Source organism: Fukomys damarensis, unplaced genomic scaffold (assembly GCF_012274545.1).
Source record: "Fukomys damarensis isolate Sample0158 unplaced genomic scaffold, DMR_v1.0_HiC HiC_scaffold_18, whole genome shotgun sequence".
Classification (NCBI taxonomy): domain Eukaryota; kingdom Metazoa; phylum Chordata; class Mammalia; order Rodentia; family Bathyergidae; genus Fukomys; species Fukomys damarensis.
Window position 1 is genome coordinate 27,072,006 of NW_022900930.1, and position 20,343 is coordinate 27,092,348.

Consider the following 20,343-nt stretch of genomic DNA (forward strand, 5'->3'; position numbering starts at 1 on the left):
ATAAGTATATTGTAACTTAAGGAGGTAGGTACATATGTAAGTTGATGATGGATATGTTAATTTTTTCACTATAGTAATTGTTTATATATAATATATAATGAATCATATTATACATCTTAAACATATCAAATAATTTATTTTAAATATAAGATATGTGTTCAGCCTGTAGTATATTTTAGTTCTTATGCAACAAATTGCAACCTAATTTTGTAGATAAATAAATCAAAATCTAATTTGGGAGTCTTTTGTTCAGATGTTTGGTTTTCAGCCAATCACAAATAGCTTCACTGATCGCAGGCTGCCAAACAATCAAATCATGCCCAAATAAGGCAAATACCTCACCACACTATGTCCAAATAAGGGAGATGCTTGCTTGTAGTGATTCAGATGACTTATCTACCTTGTTTCAAAGTGCATTATAATAGCTATTGAGCAGAATTCTGAATCTATTCTATTTCTCAGAGTTGCTTGATTCATTCATTGATGTTTGCACAAATAAATTGTTAAATTTAAATAAAAGTATTTTCCCTTTAACATATAGTACAAAATTTCCCTTTATATTATTTTTCTATCCTCAATATTTTCTCTCTAATAAGAGTATAGCTATGTTATTATAATTTCTTTTAGTATCTTGTTAATCATCCTAGTTTTTTGTCATCTTTAGTTCATAACCATAAAAAAGAATATAAATATAGTTCATAACTTGTGTTTTTAGGTAATTTTTCTTACTGTCTATTCTTCTAATATATGCGGTGAAACGATAATACATTGTGAGCCCTCTGTAAGATAACAGAAAAAGTTGTTTGTCATGTTCAGTTGTCAGATGTTCCTAGAGATTAAAAAAATCTTGGAAAGTAAGTAGTGTTTTGCTTTTTCATACTTATTTAAAATTTTGAAAAAAATATTAAATTTAACTATAAAGTATTTAAGCTTTCATATTATCAAGTATAAGATAATCTTAGTTGAACAACGTGTATTCTTACTGCAGAACACATAGTTGTTATTTTGGATATTTATCAGTGAGAAAGCATTTCTTAACGTGGCTATATGAAATAAATCAACATTGTAAGGAATCAAGCAATTGTAAAAACATAGTTTTAAATTAAGATGCAATTTGTAGTCTAATTCTAGTTAAGTCAATCTTGTAAAATTCTGTCAGAGTTTAACATATACCTAATTAATAAATTAAATAATTTGTTCTAATTTCAGTTTTCCTCACTGAAGTCTTATATTGGTTTATGTAGATTAAATAGACTGGCCAGATTTATAGATATGCTGCTATGTCATCTGATTTAATATTGAGCATTATTATATATTATGGTCTGAGTTTGAATTTCCCCCAGGAACATATGCAAAAGGCTTGGTTCCTAGATGATGGGCTTTGGGGAATGGTTAGATCATAAGACCTCTAACTCCATCAATTGCATTAATGAGTAATTGTATGGCATTATTGGGTGGCAGTGAAACCAGAAGGTGGTAGCTAGCTGAAGGGAGTTGATCATGCCAGGGAAAACTTGGAGAATATACCTACTCCCTGGCCTCTTCCTCTGTGAGTCTTTCCCTTTCGTTCTGCTTCCGAGATGCTAAGAAGTGAGCAGCTGTACTCTACCAAGCCCTTCTGTCATGATATTTCCAACTTACTACAAAGCTATGAAGCCATTTGATCATAAACTGAACACTTTGAAGATAGAAGCCAAAACAAATCTTTCCTCAAATTGTCATTCTCCAGCATTTTGCATAGTGATGTAAAGCTGACACCCATGTCATAAGATGAACCCAGAATATTTGCAAGGTTTTTATCCCTATGTCACCCTCCCCATTCTTGTTACAGCTCTATGTGCTAAAATAATAAGTTGTGCAACCAATAAAAAATCAGTGACTATATACAAATACAAAATTACATGATATAGATTTCCTTAAAAAGTTACAGAAGTGGGCCAGGGATTTAGCTCAGTGTTTCCACCACCTGCTTTGCAAGCACAAGGACCTGAGTTCGATCTCTGGTACAAAAAAAAAAAAAAAAAAAAAAAAAAAAAAAAAAAAAAAAAAAAAAAAAAGAGAAAAAAGAAAATACAGAAGTGAAAAATTTGAATTGTTTTTTTGAAGATTAAACAAGAACTTGCATAACTCTTTAGCTCTGGTTATTGTGGAGAAAATGATGCTTACAATAATGATTACTTATAATAATGTTAAAAGGGAATGTAGAAAAAGTGCATGAAACATCACTTTTTTGCTTTCAATTAAAGAATTGAAGGAATTAGTAAAAACATAACAAACAAAGATGGCCTCAAAGCAAATATTAGTGATGTAGCAATAGATTTCTCTTATCTTCTTTAGGATAGAAAACAATTGTATAACCAAATTATAATTAAAAACATGCTGTTAAATTGGTAAAAATTAGTTTCAATTTTCAGGAAAATCCCTGGAACATATTTTTGTTTGCATTGAATATATCCTATTTATTAATAGAATCTGGAAAAATATCTTAAAGAACATTTTCCATAATCTATCCCTACATAACAATTAACTGAAGCTACACATCTTCAAAGGTATTAAAAAAAAAAGTATTTTACTTTTATAGCCAGCTAGAGGGCCAAGCAAATTAGACTTACACTGGATTTTATATATCTTCTTAACTGGAAAACTATGCTAATGCATTTCCTAGAAGAGAAAAAAAAACAGGAAAGAAATATTCAGTTTAGGTATTGGCCTCCTATATATTTCCTCTGTGAAACACAGCCACCAGTTTGAGTAAAAAAAAAAATAGAGTAGTTGATCTAAATTCTAAAACTCTAACACCACAGTCATGAAAAAGGAAAAGAGGGCTGAGGATTTAGCTCAGTGGCGTAGAGCCTGCCTGGCAAGTGCAAGGTCCTGATTTCAATCCCTGGTACCAAACAAACAAACCAAAACAAAACAAAAAGTGTGTTACAGTTCAGTCAGAAGTAGTTAAATTATTTTTCAAACTCCTTTGACAAAGAAATCATTTAGAACGCCTAAAGCAGGTCACCGTCATTTTGTTCCTGATCTCTGGTAAGTATATGCTAAGATATATATATTTTTTTTCTCCCTGCCATTTCCAGGTAAGGACAGCTAGAGTTTTATTTAATACTGCCTTAATTTCTCTGCTTGTTATTTAGTTGTTTAGAATCTTTTATGTATTCTTCACTTACATTTGGCCATTCATGTAAGTATAACATTTATCCATTTCTTCAGAATGAAAACGTAATTTTAAGTAAAATAAATCAGATATACAAGAGGTTGTGAAGGGAGGAGGAGAACCAAACATTTTTAAAATGTGCCATGTACATGTACCAACTACACTCAATGAATGTAATTTTTATGTCTTAAAATCATTAACTAATAATGACAATAATGATAGTAATAATTAAAATGGAGAGAGGGGACTTAGAGAGGAAGAGAGGGAGGCAGGTGGGGAGGGGAATAAAAATAATCAGAATTTGTTTAGTTGGTGTGCTCACTCCCTACAGTGAATGCAATCATTATGTACTCCATACATGTACTAATAAAAGAAGAAAATGTCTTTCTCCACCAAGAAGAGGATCTCTAATCCTAACAGTATTTTCTTTGAGATGACAACACCTGTAAGAAAACTCCCTCCATGAGTACTAGCCTTGCCTGGGAATTTTTCTCACCTTTTAGGCCAGAGATTTGCTTTGATATCGAGCAACCAAGTTGCTATGTCTGAGAAATCCCCCGGGACTCTGTGAGGCAAAATTAGCAGAGGCCAGAGAAAACCGAACTGGGACCAAATCATCTAAATTGGTGAAAGGAATACCACAAAACTCTCAGATATTTAAAGTGTTGTTACTAAGAAAGGCTCTTAATATAGACTAAGAGGTGTACACTAAAACCAAGCAGAGTACATGCCTTTTAAACTAAAGTATTTGTGCAGAATCAGTGTCTCAGAAATTATGTCCAAAGTGCACAATATACCACTGAACTATTTGCCATTCTAAAAGTTAATAAATCAGAATTACAGCCATCCATTGGTATGTACCTACAATTGGCTTAAAGATGCCCTCCCCAGACATCCATACATCAGCATATTTGAATGCTCAAATCTCTTGATTTAACATTTTAGATGCTTAAAGTTGATTCTACGGATGCAGAACCTGTGACTATGGAAGGCTCATTGTGTGTATGTTGTATCCTGCAAGTAATCACAGTGAGATTTTAAAGCAGCTGCTATAGAAATGCATTACCAGAAATTAATTCTTTACTAAACAAATCAAAAAGTTGAAAATTTCAGCGAAGTCATAGAAATTATACAAAAGGATTACAGAACAATATATAACTACAAAATGCAACTGCCGAAATTAAAACTTTCAAGGTGGGTTGATTTAGTAATAGAGTGAGGTGTCATAGGATAGAATCAAAAAACTTGAGGATACAAAATTTATCAAATCTGAACAAAAAAGAAAACAATTTTTTATATAAAAAACTAAGCAGTGCTCATTTCGTAAAATGCTGTGAAAGAATAACTTCTCAATGTTGTATAATTGCAGTCTCAGAAAGAAGATGAAGAGAATAGGGGTGAATATGCATTCATAGTGATAACAGTTGAAACAGTCCTCAGATTTGGCATGAGGCTGAGTAAATATGTTAGGGCATAAATCTAAAGAAGACAAACACACCATGACCAAATCTTTGAACGCAAAATTTAAGGAAAAAGTGAAGAAAACACCTAGAGAAATTCATTGGTTACAGGGAAAACCTCTTTCAATAACAGCAGGTACACCATTTGTGAACACAGAAGCCAAAATGGCAGGGTTAAACATTTTTCAAGTGCTGAAAGTAAAGTAGTATACACCAAAAAAATTATCTGTAGTGAAACAAACTGTCCTTCAGGAAGGAAGAAGAAAATATATATTCATCAAATAAGGAAAGACTAGACTAATGCTTTGTTATAAAACCAGTGCTAAGATTGCTTTACTTTCCAGACTTCTCCTTAAGGTTCCCAAAATTCCAGGGTCATTTTTAGTGATCATGATAGTGTGTGGTTTCCAGAGTGGGGTGCAATTGGATGTTCCAGTGAAGTCTCAGTTTCAGACACTCGGCCACTACCTAGGTCACGTGGTCTTCAGGAGTGTTCCTACCCTTCTTTATGTGTCATGGTCAGCTTCACTTCTTTCCCAGACATAAGAGTTTTTGTGGCTTAGAATACATAGTGATCTGTGAGGCATTTTTGGTGTGCTTGGTAATCCCCCCTCCGTCAGCTTCAGTAATTTTTCTTTCTTTTCATTCAAACTTTTAAAATTTATTTTTATTAGTGTATATGTGTAGTGTTTAATTATCACAATGCAGTACTTAATGATTTATTTATTGTGGGGAGTTTGAACATGTAGGTCATGCATATTAATTCTTACTTTCTTCTGTCCCCAATCCCTTCCTGTTCCCTCTAATCCTTCTACTTTAAAAGTTCCATTTACATTTTTTCTTCAACTTTCTTTTCTAAAAAAATAACTCCTTTTCTCTTCCTTGCCTCCCCGCTCCTTCCATCCCTTGTTCCCTTTCCCATTTGAAGATCTCCCTATGTTCTAATATCTATATTTTCTTTTGCTCTATATTTATTCTTTATGCTTTCCTCTTTATTCATATATTTTCTTTTCTTTATTAAGTTTGTTGGCATATTTTTGGTATACATTATGCTCACATTCATCAGTTGAATTTGTACCTGTACATACAGGATACACTTGGTTCAAGTCGGCAGGTATGATTTATTTCAGTCACTGTATGGTCTCAAGGTACATTCATTTATCTACAAATGCCTCAAGTTTATTAATTTTTTCTGTTAAGTCCAACCATGAAATTTGAGAAGACTCTGGTTTTGGACCCCATTGCAAAGAAGAATCATTGAAATATTGTAATGCTGCTTTTCAGAAGAAAATAGCAGCTCTCAATCAAGAAAATGTCTCCTCTTGAAATGGATGTACCGGTTTGAATTCAGTAGATGAGCTACAAAATGTTGAACATCTTATAAGAACTTTGATTAGCAGGGTGTGCTGAACTATAAAGCTGACGGTGATAAGAGTACTTGGAAGATTTCTTGGACTTTAGGAAGTTAAAAAGACGCATTCAAGTGAGGTTCGTCACAAAACAAAATTGCTGCAGTAAATGAAAAACAAGAAAAATTCTCATAGAATGCCAAAGAAAAGGCCAGAACATTTACAATACAAAAACAGAATAAAAAGAAAAATAGAAGAGCCCTGAGAGAAGCAGTCTACACATAACAGGGATATCTGAAGCAGAGGATTAAATAAATGAAGCTGAAACAATAGTTAAGAACTAACCTCAGAAAATTTTCAGAGTTGAAGAACAAAATAGGTCTGCAAATGAAGGCTCACTGGGTACCTGTAAAATTTAATGAAAATGAGCTACAGCTGGAAATGTCCTGGTGACTTTTTAAAATTTCAAGGTTAGAAAAATAATTTTTTCCACTATCCGTTCAGAGAAATCAGATCACCTACAAGATGGCAAAAGTCAAACTGACCTAAGTTTGTTTTTCTTGTTCTAAGTACTAGGATATGATAGAATATCATCTACAGACTTTTAAGTGAAAATAATTTTGAATTCAGGATTACATACAGCAGTAAGTTTGTATTTCTGTATTAAAACAACTATATTACAGTCTCAGATACTAAGAGATTAAGAAAGTGTATGGACCAGAACCTTTCCTGAAAATTTTGCTGAATAATTTACCACAGCCAATAGAAAAATTATAGAGTAGTGAGGCAGTTTACAAAAGATTTGATAGTCATCATTGAAACTAGCTGAGAAGGATAAAGTCTTAAAATTGTTAGATATAAGATTACAAAAATGCAAAATAGGTTTGTAAGCTAGATCTAAAATTTTCCATTTATGCAGTATTAAAGTGTCAAAGTGCATGCCAGATATTCAGGGAATTAGACAAAAAAACACTTATTTTTGCCATATAATATTATAGATAAAGATGCATTTTTAATAAGCAAAATATATGTTAGATGAAAGTGTTTATCACTGTGGAGAGGACAAATATTGGAAAATAGTGCAGTTTTATTTCACTTAAAAAAAACTAGCAAGCACATACTAATAATACAAGGAGAAAACTGCTACCCTGTGTACAGGTTGGAGAGAGATGGATCTATGTGAATTACTGAATTGGGAAAAACACTTATTATTGTATCACATGGTAGTTCCTACAAATCAACTTGTCATTGAGTTGCAAACAAAAATAAGCTAGTATCTAGAATATTCCTAGTTTCTGGGACATAAAAGCAGCAAAAAACAAAAAAGAAAATGTAACAAAACAAAACACCAAGGAAGCATTAAAATTTGCATAAAAGATATTAGCAAAGATAAAGGTGAATTATATTCATAAAATTGTTAAATTTGTAATTAAAAAGATACAAATTATGTTTAAAAAATCAACTGTAAAAAACAAAGATGAAAAGGGTTTAACGGTAACATAAGATATATCACATTATGTGAAATTCAGATGTAATACTTTTGGTCAGTTTTCATATGAGTGGTAGTTTTGCTGTTGTGAATTGAAATTGATACATATATTTAAAACAAACTGAAAATTAATGCATATTAAAATTCATTGATTAGTTCTTAAGGAGAAAATTTGTAGAAAAAACTGTTGGGCTCTCACTTTAATAATTATGATTTTTGATAAATCAAGTAAATGGAAGGTTAAAATGTAAAATTAAGAGATAAACTGTAGTTAAGTAATTAAGAGGTGAGATATGTGTACCCAAAATACACTACTTTGTTACTTCTTTTTGCAGTTTTCAAATTATCCTGAAGTATTTCCAATGATATTAAACTAGAATTCTGAGAAAACTTGAGTATACTTCTACAAAGCACAAATGATCACATAGCAAAAAAGACTAGAAAAGATACTGGAAAATCATATACTTGGACTTTTTTGAAATGTTGTTAAGTATCTTTTGGGTCAAAGAGAAACTTACATCAAATGCTAATGGTTTAGTAAATACAATAGTGAAAATTTGCTTTACCTGTTATGGAATGAATGTCAAAAATTTAAGGAACAGATGATTAAGACAATAAGTGCAAAATGGGACATGTACATCGAAAGAACTTAGTATGTAACTCATTTGAAAATGTTGCTACCTTCCACATGAGGAAGCATTCTACCTAACTAGTAGATTTATCCCAAAATAAACTGCCTGAAAGCCTCTTTGACCTGCCACATCCTTCTACCATGGTAATATGGCCTTGTAGCTGGCAAGGAACTAGCAAGCAATAGACTGAATTCCCTGAAATTATAAGCTGAATTAAACCTCTCTTCCTTTATATTGTGACAGGTGGGTACTGTTTCTCAGCAACTGGAAAGTAGACTAATAGAATAGGTTTTTGAACTTTTCTCCCAAGTTATAGAAGAAAAAAAAAATACTGTGGTAGTTATGGGACAAAATTGTGTCTCTTGCCCAAATAGTTCAATGCTCAAATTGCCCATTGTTCTTGAGAAAGGTAAAGAAAATAACTGAGATATTAAAAACAGATGTATCTAAATTGCTATACAATCTTAAATTCTGATGACCCACTTTATTATGACTAGGTCTTTTACCTTTTCATTCTTACTTCTGAGGAAGTCATAGATTGCAGTCACCAACAGGAACATGAAATAAAAATATATCTGTCTGTACTGTTTTCTGGGCTTTTACCAGCTGATAATTGGAAAGTTTTGAAGTACTAACTCAGATCAATACTGTAGATGTCCATTTTTTTAATCATCTAAACATCTCCTCTGTGAATTAAATTAGGTGAATTGATATTCTGTAAAGGATGTCAGAGAAGTACTGATAGTGAACATCAGTGGGAAAATATGTGTCATCAGATACTATTGATAACAATGTAAACATTTTACTATTGGCTGGATGTATGTTAACAAACTAAAACTTCTGCATTCATTACCAAATAAAATAAAGAAAATTTATACCCAGAGCCAGGGATGTAGCTCAGTGGTTCTGCCGCCTGCCTTGCAAGTGCAAGGACCCAAGTTCGATCCCCAGTATGAATTAATTAATTAATTAATTAATTAATTAATTTTACATCCGAGAAGATCCAAATTGAGGCTTTTCGATTTACAGAGGGAAATTACGATTTAAATTATTGAAATATGTGTAAGGTAGAGAGATTTTGTTCACTCTTCGTTGAAACACTATATTTTTAGATTCCTCAAACCTTGTTTTTCATATTCTCTCTCATTTTTTTTTTTTTTTTTTTGGTGCCAGGGATTGAACTCGGGTCCTTGCACTTGCAAGGCAGGCCACCGAACCACTGAGCTAAATTCCCAGCCCCTCCTATTCTCTTTCTTTTGCAGCTAGCTATCTCTTTCCTCTGCCCTTGTTTAAGGCTATAGGTAATACAGCACACTCCTTTATTACTAATAATAATATGCCTGAATCAGTTTTACTATAGATTGTTAATAATCATGCTGTTTCAAACTATTGCTCAAATATCAATTTCTATAATTTATATCGTTTAACTCCAAGAAAAGATAAATGATGAACTCACAGTAGTAGATTATACTGTTCTAAATTTTCAGACATAAAACAAAAAATGATAATAATATATAGCTACATCAGATCATCTTCCATATATTGATACTCTTGTAAATGTGAGTGAAGTTATCTTTGCAGTGGAATCAGATTTATAAATATTATTGGAATGAAACTGATTTAATTCAATGAGAAATCCCAGAAACAATATAACTAGCACCACTCTGAAAATGGTTAAATTTCTTGTATTTTTCCTAGTTTATTTTCTTAAAATGGACTTATTCCTTTTTTAGAGCAAATAAGGAGTAAGATTTTCATTTCTGCAGGATGAGAACTAGACCATTATTACAAGTGTATGTCTCTCCAGATTTCTCAGAAGACAGTTTACTTACCAGGCTAAAAAAGAAACATTTCTTTTCTGGTTGTATTACTAATACTTTTTAGAACAAAGGATATTCAATATTTCCACGGGAATGAATGACATAGGGTAGTAATTATATATTCCTTACTTTATCAAATATATGAAAAACAAATAAACAAATATAAAATATAAAACAGTTTAGGCCCTGGGCCATGGTCTGTGACTTCAATTTCTTTTCTTTTTTCTTTCGGTCAATTAGCAGGAAGTCTGCGTTACTACGGAATTTTAGGTACCTTACATAATACCACAATTAATATTGCAAAATTATATCTGTAAATATGAAAAAGTAGAAAGACTAAACCTTATCCAATTTGAAGAAAACAAGCATATAACTTATATATACATATTGAAGTGATGGATTAGGCATCATTGTCACTTGTTTTCTTTAGCAAGAGGGAAAAAACCTTAAAATAATTTAACTTCCACTTATGTGTACTCATTTCATATGTTATCTGGGGCTTTGAATTCTTTTATGAAGCCATTATCTTTGCATGATCCCAAACATTATTTTAAAAAAGCAGTATGAAATCATGCTGATGAAGACTGACACTAAGCATGATGATCACTACTGAAGCTAAACATTTATAAACAAGACTTCCACTCTCTAATACAATCAACAATACTAAATAGTGATAAACTCCACACTATCTGATGATGCGGCCTGTGGCTTTGGCTAGGAGGGACAAAAGGGAAGCACTGTGTCCAGAAGTTTTTCAACTACTATGCAAGGACTAAGTGTTCTTGAGCTCCAGTAGCACATAACAGCAGAACTGTGTGAAAATAATTCTAAATGATCCATGACAATTTGGTTATAGCAGCTCAGCTTCTAGGTCAGCCAACCAGTGATAACTTCAAATTTCTGAAAGTCAGTCAATCAATGAAGCAAAACTGCAGTTAACACTGAAGTTAGATATCTGTAAATTTAAATGTTAAACTCCCAAATTACAACTGTTTGCTATTCTTGGAACAGCATTTTCCAATTTTTTAAAAATTAGATTTCCCTTCACTACTGAGTGATAATTTCAGATTTTTTCCTCCCTCCTTAGCTCCCATCCTCACTTTTTCTTTTCTTCCTTCCTTTTTTCTGTCCTTTCACATTTTTATTTCTCACCTTTCTTTGGTGTAAATTGAAGTCTGGCTGTCTCTATGCTGTCCATATTTAATGATGCAGTTTAGTACACATCAGGTTACAGGGCCCAAAACTAAAGGTAAAATAAACATACCCTACACATTCCTTTATTTTTTATATTTATACATCTATATGCATATATATTCAACATTTTTATCTAGATGATAAAAATCTTAACAGTTACACAATAAAATTTACATATAATGACATATATGTATATTTTATAATTTTGCTACCAAAGAGCTAAATCAGCAGCATTGACAATGACAAAGAGATTTAGTAGTAAATATGACACAAAAGAAAGGTTGTACCTTATTTTCCTGACATTGGCTACTAAATTTTCAGAAATAATACTGAAAAGAAAAAGAAAAATTCAGCATTGCTTTAACAGTTCATTGACATCTCATTGACATTTTATTAAGAAGTTACGTTTTTTTCCTCTTTAAGATTTTCTCAGAAAATCCATTTTCCTTTTAAAATGAGAACATTCTCCACAAAAATAAAAAGCTATGTATGAAATGTATAAGGCAGAGAAATGCTTTAGGGGGCATGTGTGGGTTGGGAGAGACTAAAGTATTTGGCAAAGAATTTGTTCATGTTCTTGTGTTTACAAGCTGAAATATATCAAAGGAAATAAAAATCTCATGATCTTATCCTAGAGAGATGTCAGCTACTGAGGAAGAAAACACTTACGGGCTTTAGTAAGACTCATAGAGTAGGTCAGTTAAATGCAAATTGTAAAACTCAAAGGTTGGTTTTAATCCACATTGCTTGCTTAAAAGAGAGTTTAAGCCTCTCAAAGTTCCAAGAGGCTCATATATTTAGAGCTGGTTGAAATCCTATTTAACCAAAGAAGGATTATGTGGATCAATAAAAGAGGTAGGGTTTTTTATTTCTTTGTTTTAACATAACATTCTCTGAACCATTCTTGGTTATTAGTGTTTAGCATTAGTCTTTGTGAAACTTTTTTTGTGCCTGAGCCTACTTACCAGTGGGCAAGAAAGGGAAGGGAGGCATATTTACAAGAAGTTAAGTGCTACACCTCACAATTTCCACCTGTAAACACTCTTCCAATATTGTCTTTTAAAACTTGACATGTTTTACTATCTTTCGAATTCTTTCTTATGTTTTCTATATATTTTAGTTTAGGTAATTTTGGTCTATACATTTTTTTTTCTTCTTGTGTTTATTAAATTTGTAAAACAAACTTGAAAAATTCTCTTGTGACAGTATCATTTCTTACTGGTAAGGAACATAAGTTAATCGTACATGTTTCATTTTATTCTTGCATTCACTCATTCACTTCTTAATTCTAGAAATATTTAAGGATCTCTTATGTGTAATTAACTGGCTTAAGTTAAAAATTATAAAAATATTTGAAACGAAAATGAAGCCTACAATTAAATGAGAAATGGAGTAAAGCAAGTAGCTAGTAATATTCAAGCTAAGACAAGAGTAAATCTGATTGGAAAAGGAAGTTAATGTCAGGAAAAGTCTTGGAGGAATCTAAAATCAATCTGAGTATTAGTGTTTGATTTTTAGGCATATATATTTATAATATATATATATGTAATAAAAATTAAAAAATAGATATTATATATAATAAAATTAGGCATATATATATAAATAATAATTAGTATTAGTGTTTGATTTTTAGGCATATATATTTATAATATATATATATGTAATAAAAATTAAAAAATAGATATTATATATAATAAAATTAGGCATATATATATGAAAATAATAATTTCTCCATACAGGTAAAATGGATTAGGAAAAGAGGCCAAAAAAAGGCTCAGCAACCAACAATGTCCTTGAGGAGATTTAATTAAAAATGGGAAATAAATCTGTTAGTAGGCAAAAACTACAAGAATGTTTGTTACTGTTGTTCTAATACAGACATTAGTTTTCTAACAAGTAAATATAAAATCAAATAATATGACAAACCTTATTTTAACAATTCTTGGTTTTGATATACAAAGATCATCCTCCTGCTATGTAATATCAAAGCTGAGCAAACTTCTAAAATGTAGGATAGATTTAGATTTAGGTGATAAAAACTCTACTTATTGTGTATAGTTAATGTTAATGACCTTAGAATTATCAATCTGACACATATTTGAAAACTAAAAAGACATTATTTAAAAAATAATTGTTACTTTAACAAAGATTCTAAAAAATGATATATGCACCTATTATGGAAAGTATGGGTCTGTTGCTTGCACCCCTATTCACCCATATTATTAGATGATAACTGTATTCAATCAAGAACCAAATTTCTAGGAATTTGCTACCTGTCAAGCCAAATATTAAAGTGACCTAGTTCTGGAATTCATGCCTTTTTTGTTACTTACGTACATTACCTTAAGTCTACAAAAGAGATTTTATCCATTCATGGTGTATTGGTTAATAAAGACAAACAGAAAGAAGAGGTCCCTGCAATGAAATAATATCGAGAGTTCCATTACATATAGCAGTATTGGTAGTGTTTCTTCCACTGAATCAAGATAGAAAACTGCTTGTCATTAATCATGAATTAATTTGTGCAATCTTGATAAAGAGTACAAAGTTCACAAAAAAACTACATGTATACCTACTTGAAAGCACTTCCTATGAATATATGGCAATTTTAATAACTATTTCTTTAAAGTTATTAACATAGTACAAAAAACATAAAAAAGATGCTCACAATGGCAAGTTGTAATCATATTTTTACTAAAACAATGACTGAAAATATATGTTGTTTCAATATTTATTAGCTGCAACTGACAACGAAAAATGTTAGTGTCAGTTTTAAAGTCATTTTATCAAGTTTTTTACATTACATATATTTCTTTTCTTATGTAAGACAATATTTCTTTTCCTTTAATTTATCAAAAGACAGTATTACATCACAAATTGGGCCATTCATTTTTAGGAAATATTTAACATATATTTAAGTAATTGTCAGGAATCTTTACAGTAATTCTTAAGTGAAAGAAGGAAAAAATTTCTTTTATTTGATCTTAAACATTTAAACATGAATATATCTAGCTAAAATTTGCCCAGTAATCCAAAATACTTCAACAATAATTAATGATTTTAACATAATTATTTTAAGCTGTAGTCTGATTATCTTATATCTACTATTTTCCAATGAGCCTGATAATTTGAGTTGAAGGTAGCTATTGTTAAATTTTTAAAGAAAAACAACTGAAGTTAAAATTACTGATTTTTAATGGTGAAAATATAATTCAGATGCTTAAAATGAAATTCATTTGAAAATCACTATATTTAAGAATAGATTTTGCTTAACAGGATGCTTGAAGTGTTTCAGCAAACAAGAAATTTGCTAACAAAAAGTAGACTTATTCTCAGTATAAGTCTTATTCATGTTATAAAAATAAACACATTTGTATCTTTTTCCATATGTGATATACAATAATCAAAAATATGTTAATTTTCCCTCTAAATTTACGTTTTTGCCAATTTGCATTTGTATACCTAACAATTCAATACTAAATTATTCAATAAAAATATTTTGAGTCTTTTGTAATTTTACATGGAGTTATGATTTTACCAATTTCCTTTTAATTGATGTTTACATTCTGTACTAAACTGATTCTAAATCCTAAAGAGTGATTATAATCATTTGGCAATTTGAAGGGTGAAAAAATATGTGTAATCCTAGGTCATATCCTAGGAAAAGAAAATTAAGTTTTTTTCTTTGGAAAGGACAAGAAATTATATATTTTAAAGTCCACATCCAATCAAATATTTACTGTTTTGACAATGGTTCTTCTAGCACATATATTTTGGTCTTCTCTCCAAGATCCATTTTGCTTGCATTTCCTGTAAGGAGAACATAATTGTTTTGTAGTAAAATAATTATTTAGTTTTTAAAGAAGTAAATGTATAAGTCAATTATGGACTCCACAGTTATATCTCAGTTTTAAAAATTCCTTTTAAAATTATTTACTTTTATTTCTTTCATTTCATACTTTTAAATATTACTATGCTAAAATCTAATATGTACAGTAATTATATGGTAATCTTGTTAGGTTCATTTTTGTTGGACCTCCATATCAGAGGATGTTTTGCTAAATCTGAGATGATTTCCAGATATGTAACTTACCAAATACTGACTATGATTCTTACATAATCACAAAATTAAAATGACCAACACAGGAAAAAATACATCTTTTTTAAACCTCTTTTATTAAAGAAACTCAGAATTTCCAAAAGTTAGTTCTGAAAGAAAAATTCCAATGCAAAAGAATTGGTGGCCAGAAAGTTGTTTCCAGCTTTGATTTTTCTAAATTTTGTATCAGTTAGCTAAACTGGATGGAGCTACTCTGCTTCATACTCCTTGTTAAGTAGTTTCCCCTTAGGAAACTTATGTTGGAAAAATCAACATAATTTATTGAACATTGAAAAAGAAAAATGAGGAAATGAATGCACACATTACATAAAACCATGAACACAGCAATGGTGAATGATAACATTTTCTCATATCTTTTACTATTTGCTTTCTGACTTGAGCACACATTGACTCTGAGTAGATTATCTTGTCCCTACTTAGGCCATTTCCTTTCTCATATTTTCTCTTTGAAGTATGTTCTTTTAGACATGCTCTCTAGCACAGTAACCTTCACAATGCATGAGTAAGACAATGTGCTGCAAGAAATCAATTACCCTAGAGTAAATCCTCTGTCAATATTTCCTTTCAATACCTTATTAGTTTTAATAGGATTCTGTTTTCTTGTAGATCTTTCCACAAGTATGTGCTAAGCTTATTTCCATTAAATGATATTTCATTTGTGTCTTATTGAACTAAGAATCCCTTTATTATAACCTAAATATATGTTTGGTCAACAGTCACTACACAACAAAAGAAAAAATAAATTGCCTTCAACTCCTCTGGCTTTGTTTGTTTGTTTTTGGGTAGTGGGGATCAAACTCGGGACCTTGTTATTGTGAGGCAGGCAGCAGAAGCACTGAGCTAAATTCCTGGCCCTGCTAGCTTTATGCATCAGCTGCTACTGATGGATGTGGAGGTACATGTGCTTAGTTATACAGTGAAGTAACAGAACATTTGTATTTTGATGAAAATACATACACATCTGATTTTTTCCTTAGTATTTATTTATATATTTATAATCCTTCTATACTAGTGCTAGTACATTGTTAGCAATTTTTTTCAGCAAATATACTTTTAAAATAATGACAGAATGATTTTGGACGTTAGGTAAACTATTTACACTGTCTGCTAATTTTCAAAAGAAAATTTTATTAGGTACAGCACTTGATAGAAGTGCATGCCAGGAGGATATTGATTTTTACCTCCTAATTATGACTGTACAAACACAGAGAATTCAACACTGTTACTCTTTATGCTTTAAAGTGAAGTGTGTGTATGCATTTACATATGTATGCAAGATTGTATCTCTCTATTATAATTTATCATTCTTTATAGATGCTGCTGAATAATATTTCTTGCTGTAGGGAACTGTTATCGCAAAGTATGTAGAAATTATAATCCGTCATTGCTCATGTTGAAATTTTTCTCTATTATTTTTCATTTGTAAAGATCAGATTCACTATCATAACTTCAGGCTCATACTCAAAAAACCTATTAGAAAACTTACATTGCTCATGATTCAGCTATAAAAACTACTTTAACAACCAATTAAAACAAAATATATGAAAAATAGGAAAAAGTAATAAATCAATCATTTCATGTTCATTCAGAGTTGTGGTTCCTACAATAATATGGATTTTGTGTGAAAATATAACATAACCATTAATAGATTCTAGTACTATGATTTCATATATTCAAGATTTTTGCTATAGTCTAAAAAGTGAGCATTATATGTGTTTGAAAATTCAGTTACTATTGAATTACACTTTATGGTTAGCATAGTGATAAAATATTCAATGACTTATTAGGAAGAAAAGAAAATATATTGCAGGACTTAATAGATCATGAATGAAGATATGTATCTAATAACAGATTAGTAGAGGCAACATCAAAGTTTCCTTCCATTTTATAAAGAAAATGTAAAATCAGGAAAATAATAAGAAAATAAAGAAGAAACAATAATTACATTAATACAATTTCAAAATTAGCAAGGAAAGAAAAAGAATGTTATCAAACATCATTTAAATTTAAATTATACTAATACAAGTAGATGCATGCCCACAATGATATGATGGTCTTCAGGGTGATAAAGGAGTGTATGTGTAACACTATTACTACTTCAAGGATTTTGATGATCACATGAAATTTCCTGTCCTCTGAGGTAGTAGCTAAATGCAATGTTTAAATGGTACTTGCTCCCCAAGGAAATTTAACATGAGATTCTCATACTTATACCACTTTTTTATCTTTCCTATGTCCTATGTATTTTGGACAACCTAATAAAAGGCAACACACTAATCTATGACACCTAACACAAGTTTCCATGGGCAATGACCTTTGTGTTTTTTATGTCTTCATCTTTACTAATAAATTTAGAAACAACATCAATGCAAAATTTTATCATTTCACTTATAAAGTTAGAATCAGTGATCGTTGTTTGAGCATTAAAGTGCACAGACCATTTTATTCACACATGTTTCTACACCCATCCCTTCATTTTTGAGATTTCCATTACCTACATTATTTCACTGCAGTATGAGGCCTTTGACATTTTACCCCTTCTTGCCAAGAACTGACCACTGTGACATTCATGATCTAATGAAAAATTATGGAATCTTGACTTTCAGAATCTTAGTTGAAGCAATGTCTAAGTGATGCAATTCATCTTGATCTGCATCCATGTATAAGATCTCTAATTCTAGCTTTCCATTCCATTTTGTCTACATTTTGGCTGTTCCACACATATCCCTTTAAAAAAATTGTTTGGCCTTCTTGTCCAACATTACAGTGACAAGAATTAGAGCAGAGAGGCTTCACTCTCTCAGTGGAGCAGTGGCAACACTAATTCCTGCCCATCATCTCCAGGTGGAGTTCTCCCCTGGTCTGCATGTGCCGAGATGCTCAAACCTGAAGTGCACGCACCTGCATTTTGCTCTCACACTGCATAGCAGCCATGGAGTCAGAAACTGTGACTTGACCTCCATCACTTACACATTCTCAGGGAGACATCAAAATTCTGCATCATCAGATAATCATGACATGGCAGCAAGATAGTGATGACAATGGGCTAATAGTACCTGCCTGACCCATTAACAAAATGCACGGAGCAATCACCAGAATTCTGCCATTGGTCTATCAGTATCAACAGTGACACGGTTGATGAGTCAGGCTACATGGCTACCAGGTCTTTCAAGTGTCTTTCAAGGAATCTACTACTCTCGGGCTGGTGCAGATTTTCCTTTCCTACTCCATTTTTATGAAATAGATAGCTAGATGGGCTTCTTCTTACCTTTTTTTCAGGATGTTCTTTGCCAACTGCCTCTTACCTCCCCTTTTTTCTTTCCGTGATTTGCTCCAAAGCCAGTTTCCAAGTGCAATCAGCAATCTGCATAGGCACCACATTTATAATAGTAGTTGACTCCTCTCTCATCTCACTTTTCTGTTGTACTTTTCTACTTCACATTTATTACAATTACGAGTCAAATAATAACATTTCTTTCAGTCACTGACAGACTGATGCATGACAATGATAACATTTGATTATATTACCTAATGATGCTGTCATTATATTCTGGAAAAGTAGACTTTGTATAATGACAAAGCCATCCAGATGATGATGTATTTTTAAATTTTTAAATGTTATTTAAGTTTTTGGTACCAGGGATCTACCTCGGAACTTTGCACTTGGGAAGCAGGTGGCAGAACCACTGAGCTAAATTCACTGCCCAATGAAGTAGTTTTTAGAAGATGTCCTTATCATTAAGCAATTTACAACTGTACATAATATACTTATTTATTTTGCTTTTGTTTAGTTTCCATCACTTTGATTTAATTATAAAAAGAAACAGATTACATTGTTTTGTATTTTATTTATTTATGATGATTTTCTTCACCATAGAAAAGTGTTAGGTGCATTGTAGAACTCAAGAATTAGTTGATCAATTAGTGGATTAAAATTTGCAGATCAATATTGCCTTTACTTGATTTTTTCTTTTCTCACATTTAAACCACAGGTTATTATTGAATTTAATGAAGAATTAAGTGTTCTCAGCCAGAGATAAAATGCATCTAAAGGATAGAAATAGTTGCAGCTCATATTAAAGCTTGTGCCACCTTTGTTATTGTGCCACAATGTGATTATTAGTAATTGTTTTATTATCACCATGTTATTGAGTAGAGGGTATACAGTATATAAAAAACTTAAATAATAGATGCAGCAACTACAGGTATTCCAGCACCATGCTTGAATATTTACATCAGGAAGTTCAACAGTAAAGGTAATCGTTGGGAGGGACTGGTCATGGGGATTGCTGCCTTCTATTCTGAGAAATATGTTCAAAGTAAATTACTACTGAGTTGCTATAATAGTTACATAAATTAATATCTTATGTATTTCTTTCCTGAAAACAGGCAACACAAATTGTGCATTACAAAACAACCTTTTGGGAAACTATAGGCTTCTCATAGTCTATGCATTGACCTTATATAATATTAAACATGAAAAATATAGATTAATACAGTATATTCATAAATCTGACAGTGTTGAATATATATTTGCAATTTTAATTAAAAAGTTTTAATATGATGTTTATAACATGGAGAGGAGAAGTTTACATTAGGACGTGGATTGGAAGAACTACAGCTGTAGTACTGCACACGGAGCTACAACTCAGAAGTTCAAGGCTTGAGAAGCATCCGATAACATTCTGGGAACACTCTACATTGAGAAAGTATATGAATAGCTAGAACCAGGTATTCATAAAAAATATTTTCTAATCCTTTGCTAGAGATAATCTGTAAGGAACTGTTTGTTCTCATGTAAGTATTGTGCATGTATCTAAAAAAACTGAGGTTGGTGAGAGTTGACTGCTGTTTGCCTGTGAGAGCTTTATCCCTCTGCTCCTCCGCAAAACTACATTCCAGCTGTCTGGCTTCTTCGAGTCCCCTATGACAACAATATAACAGATAAATATTATTACTGAAATATTTGACAATTTCAAACTGATGAAATAAATTACAAATCATACATGAAATGAGTATATTTTAGGGCTGAAGATTTAGCTTAGTGGTTCCACCACCTGCCTTGCAAGCACAAAAGGTCCTGAGTTCAATGCCCCGTACCAAAAAAAAAAAAAAAAAA

At 31.4% G+C, this 20,343-nt stretch overlaps 1 long non-coding RNA gene across 3 annotated transcripts in view; it reads right to left on the minus strand.

Moving 5' to 3' along the window:
- LOC104852906 overlaps window positions 1-20,343 on the minus strand; it is a 134,237-nt gene that overhangs the window by 105,446 nt on the left and 8,448 nt on the right. For 2 of the 3 annotated variants that reach the window (XR_777614.1, XR_777615.2), the window contains exons 3-5: window positions 18,493-18,588; window positions 14,845-14,914; window positions 6,315-6,375 (exon numbers count right to left, since the gene is read on the minus strand). This is a non-coding gene — a long non-coding RNA (uncharacterized LOC104852906). Of the gene's footprint in view, window positions 1-6,314; window positions 6,376-13,474; window positions 13,520-14,844; window positions 14,915-18,492; window positions 18,589-20,343 lie in introns of those variants that run through there. The other variant, XR_777616.1, reaches the window with a different exon arrangement.